Source organism: Poecilia mexicana, unplaced genomic scaffold (genome assembly GCF_051168715.1).
Source record: "Poecilia mexicana isolate PSO_F unplaced genomic scaffold, ASM5116871v1 scaffold_21, whole genome shotgun sequence".
Taxonomy (NCBI): Eukaryota; Metazoa; Chordata; class Actinopteri; order Cyprinodontiformes; family Poeciliidae; genus Poecilia; species Poecilia mexicana.
The window spans coordinates 12,431,262-12,436,889 of record NW_028263390.1 but is presented as its reverse complement, the minus strand read 5'-3'; positions in this window follow the sequence as shown (position 1 = coordinate 12,436,889).

Sequence of the window (5,628 nt, the reverse complement as noted above, 5' to 3'; positions counted from 1 at the left end):
TCTGTGTGGGTGTTTTAACATTTCTCGTCTTTTCCAACAAATCCTACATTGTGAGGGTCCACTGCTCCTTATGGGGCCCACAGTCTGGGCCCCATAATAAGAAGCGCTGTTCATTCATGAAAAATGAATGGAAGTCATTGCAAAGTTCTTGTAAAGACAGACAGACACACTCTGGGTGTGTGTGCAGTCAAATCTATTTTCAGTAGAATCAACAACTCCAGTCAAAGAAGTGTCAGCAAATCATTAGGATCAGGAATAGTGAAAATGCTGCAAGTTTCACTTCATGTGAATTGTAAAAATTAGGTTTAATGGAGGAGTTTTCGACAAATAAATGCTCCTAAACCCTCCTAAAAACCAAAAGCAGACAGATCAGTTTCCACATCAGGCTCCAATTTTGTGATGTCCAGTTAAGTTCAATCAGAAACGAAAGGTTGACTAGTGTCAGGTCACTGGCATTCATTTTTCTGACTAGGTTATCCATGTTAGAACAATTTCTCATAGCTTTGTTTTCACGGGATCACTAGAGTCATAGTTGCATTCACAAAGAGTATAATATTTAGTCCATGATGGTTGCTGAGTTTACTTGAGAAACTTTAGATTTCTCCCTCTTACAAACTTTGCACATTAAATCTGATTCTTGTGAGCTTTTCTTGTATGGATTATCCCTGTAGTCACATTCCTCTAACACTGAGGTATCTATTTAAAAATATGTTGTGACACCCATGGCCAATAAAATGTTTTATATAGAAAACGAATAAAGTAGGGAAGGCATTTAGCTGGGGTCCTGAGCTTAGGAAAAGTCATGTTTACGACTAATTTTTGAACAGTAGTGTTCAACGTAGCTGCCAGCGTTCTGAGGCATGGCTGGCTAAGCAAGCTCACCGTGAAGCCAAAAGAAGTCTCCAAAAACCATCACATGTCCTCAGGGAACCTGCAGCTTGAAAGTGCATACCAGTGCAATCAGAAAGCGACTGCACAAGTGAAATGTTCCTGGGAAGTGAGTAAGGGGGAAACCTTTGCTAGCTAAGAAAAACATGAACATGAAAACCAGACCTAATTTTGAGAGAAAGGACATATACAAAAGCCAGAACTTCTGGAATAAAGTTCTCTAGTCCATGGGAGTTCACCTCCAATCCTTAAGGGCCGGTTTTCTGCCAGTTTTCGTTGCCATGACTTCGAATTGATTAAGAAAGAAGTTTTGCTGCAGTTTGAAACATCAAGTCCCTGGTAGCATTTCCAAATAACATCAGTGCTTTCCTTTTGGCTGTTCTTGGCTGCTTATAGTCATAGCACTGCAACTCATCCGACGGGGTAACATTAATCACTTAACCATCTAACCATTAATTAGGAAGCAAAACGTGACTTTCACAGTAGAGAAACCTTTATAAATAGCAAAATCAGCGCAGAGAGAACTTCATAGAAAATAGCCTGTCCCGAAACATTTAAAGTTACACCTTGTGGAAGTAGTAGCACCACAGATTGACCAGTGTTACCTCTGATTTGGCAATGGTGCACCTCATTCCAAAGCCTGATGATTTATTTTTCAGTGAAAGCCTGCCCAACTGCGTCACAGCCCTGAGTGTGGCCCATCCTATCTTCCTCCTGGCGCTTCTCAGATATGATCAACTAGCCACATCGTCATCCGTCCCTCACCCGCAAACCAAAAACACACAGCTGAAATCATAGACTGTATCGTGTTTTCTAGCATTCTGTAATTCACTTCTGTGCTATTTACTTTACTACATTGTAGGCCTCCACAAAACCGGTTAGATGCTTCAAGCAAAGTCTAAATTTGCCGATATCATTGCCACTAAGTGTAGGAGTGTGAAGCCATCATGAAAAGGAGACACACGGAGAAAGAGGAGGTGAAGATGCCGTGACGCATTGACTCCTGTGTAAGTTGCAGCAGAGGCTGTGTGAAACACTGCTGCTTCACACATGATCCATCTTTACCACTGTAAAGATGGATCATTTCTAACACACGGGTTAAATAAAAAAAGAGCTGAGGACAACAGAAAGTGTTAAAATGTCCAAATCTGCTGACAATCAAGAAACAAGGAAAAAAAAAACTTTTTTTTTTAAATCTTGAGTTGAACACTGTGCTGTTGGTTGAAGGAAATTTAAGTGTGTTAAACACTTACAGATGGCAGCTACTTCAGAGAGGCTGCTGAATGAACACCTCATCCATGACCGTTCTGGAGAAATGTGACTCACAGATGGACACCAGAGATGGGAGGCACTTCTGTGAAGTGAAACTGTATTTTTGATACTTAACACTGGCTAGAGTCGTGCTAATCAAGCAACAAATAACACAAAGATTAAGAAGAGGGTTTTTTTTTCTGCTACTTTGTGATCTATAAAAAAATTGTAGATGTGTGATGTGATACATGTATCTAGTTTATCTTCTCCAATAATCCATATTTAAGGAAAAAACTGCATCATCCGGTTCAATCAGATGCAGAAAAACTAAAAAAAAACAACAAAAAAAAAGAAATTGTATTACAACAAGCAGTAACGGAACAATTGAGGAAGCACAGCTAATGACGTAGAGGCAAAAATCATCAAGTGAAGATTCAAAATCATCTTGTATATCTTGGCATGATTTTAACAATGCAACCCGGAGCATTTCTTTTCCTCCAACATAATTTCTCAGAACCTTTTTTGATTTTACCCTGGCCTTTACGTCTGTTCATTTCTGCTGCGGTGTTCAAGTCTGGGTTGTTTGTGAAAATGACATCTGCTGAAGTTGAGAAGGTTCTCATCCCTGAGGAGTGCTGCTGCTTCAGCGTCAACAATTTGAGGAGTGCCAAATTGTTTAGCTTGTACAATGTCTCTATTCTTATTTGGAGTTTATGTTCGTCAAATCTGCCAACTTTATCCACCGCTACGCATCTCTGCAAAGAACGAGGTAAACCATTGGGACTTTCAGTTGTTCCTGGGCTTTCCAAGACCTGAAGTTATTTGAAAATTATCCCTGTGGACTCAAAGAAATCAGCTGATGAAGTGGTTTAATACAGAACATGTCTGGTTAGTGTTTTCCAACAATCTGAGGATACTGCTTCCTAAAAACCTCACAGTGACACACGTCGTTCTACTTCTGTTACCAACAATGAGTAAATAGAGCCTCGATTGAAAAAGGTATCAGATTATTTCAGAGGTTTAATCAAGAGGGAAACAGAAGGAGAAAGAGAGAAGATGTTGCAACAACAATAAGAAGGTAGGATTTTCAGCAATAAATCTGCAAGTCTGAATTCTGTTCTAGCAACTACACTATATGACCCATGTACAGTCTATCCTTATGGAAAGGTGTAACTGTAACACACTGTGTGGTGCCATCTGGAGAGCCAATGTTTACTTTCAAACCTAAAAACGTGGCGGGGGGTTCTGATCGTTTTTATTTCCGTCTCAAAACTCCATCAGCCTTTTTGAGGGGCTTAATTCATTTATAAATCTACTCCAAGGTTAGCTGACTTTCCCTTTTACACTTTGAAACACTGCCATGTTCAAAATGAGCACTGTGCAAAAAAGCCTTGTAAAAGGAGGTGGCTGCAGCTGGTAGGAGAGTCTCATTATCTACATTGTAAAAAAGATCTATACCAACAAGGGAAACTCAAGAAGAAGAAATGACTCTGAAAGCGTCATAAAAAGCCAAATTGCAGTTTGTAAAAATGCACTCAGGGACCAGGACCTTCATTTCTGAAGATCTGTCCTGTGGTGTGGTGAAACTAAAGCTGAAGTGCTTTGCCACAATGACCATCACTAACATTTTGAATAAAAAGGGTGACGCTTTCAAGACTGAGAACAGCCAAACTGTGAAGCATGAAGATGGCAACATCATTTTATGTGGGTGGGTGGTTATTTTGGTGGTAAATAATAATAATAATAATAATAATAATATCTTGAGATCTCAAAGGGCTAATGGGGCAAACAAATCAATACTTTAGTGTCATCTCCATCGGCTCAGATGATAAAGTTGAGACACAAATAGGTCATCCCAATTAGCAACAACCCATACTTAAAATCCAGTAGAACATTTTCTCAAAAGGCATTTGCAGAAAGAGGTCAAAGGGTGCCGACAAGGCTGTCGACAAACCTGACTCAGCTGTGTCGATTCTGTCTTGAGAAATGGGCCAAAGCTCCAGCAAACTACAGTGAGAAGCTTGAGAAAAGACACCCAAAATGTTTTGGTTCAAGTCACGCAGTTCAAAACAAAATTCTACCAAACACATAAGAAATGTATGCAAACTAAACATTTTTCTGTCTTCTTACACTGGTACTATACTAGTTTAAATCTAAATGACTTCAACCATTTCGATCAGAGACACTGAGAAAATAATGCTTATGTGTATTTGTGTATGTAAAAATATGGCTTCTGCTAAATATATTTTCTATTATCTACAAATAGAAATTCAAAACTTTCTTGCATGGTTAAAAAAAAAGTTTTTTTTTTAAGATTAAAAACTGCATGAAATAATTTGCAATCTCAAGAAAGGGGGGTGTGGTGCGATACAATTTTGAACAGCCTCGTCTTTTGTGTGCAGACTGGTTTTTTTTATGTTTGCTTGCTCTGGCCCAGCACCCATTTCCATTGCATCTTTATTTATGTTGTTTCTGAGATTACGGCACAAAAAAAAAGAGTCTGTGTCAAACAAAACCTCTGATGAAAACTCTGGGCGTCACAGTTTTATTTGTGGCCTTGTTGATTAATTGCAGCAGTTGGGAACTAATTTCTTCCAGTGTTCACCATAGCTCATGTGTTGTTCTTATTTTATTGTTCATGGGGAAAATGTTTCAGTGGGCAAAAAGTGGAAAAATCCCTTAATTTTCCTCCCCATAACCAAGCTACTGTTTTGGCTTTTACTGCTCTCTCCTCCGCCTACATGGTTAGTCAGAGTCTGAACCTTTATTAAAACGCCTTGTGTTTGCGGGTTCGTGGAGGTAAAGGTGCTACCAAGCCCTGTAAGTGCTAAAAAAAATAAAAAAAATAAAAAAAAATAAAAAAAAACACGCCCTCAACTGAACTGTTTTGACAAGAGAGGTATTCATTGAACAGTTTGCAGATTTACCTGATTTGAATTTACATCTGGCGGCAGAAGAAACCCCGGGTTGTGGGCTTTTCAGGGGAGGTTTCTCCGGCTTCTCGGGTTTCAAAGCTGGCAGGCTGATCAGAGTGCACGAGGTTTGTGAGCCTTGGCAGTCGCACACAGGGCCGGGCTTTGAGGACCCAGATTAACCTACACAGAAGTTAAATAAACACGCATCCACGCATGGTCGCATGAATGGACGTTTCATCACGGCCCGCTATGTTTCTGTGATTGTGTTTGAGTAATACACTGCCGCACTCCATGATGCAATCAAAAATAACAGTGAGAACGCAAAAACATATGTGGAATATGAGCAGAGAAGCATAGGGAGGGATAGACTCTTCAGATTAATGCACATTTGGACCTCTTCCCCTTCCTTTATTTTCAGATGGTTATCAGTTGCAACTTCCACTAGTCACTCATCAATTCCAGCATTGTGTATTCATGTCCTTGTAAAGTGGCCTCAAGGCCAAATCTTAGCTTGACCCCCACAGACTGCATGACTCTGGGATAGAGTGGGGCCTATAGCTTCTTGGAGGGGCGC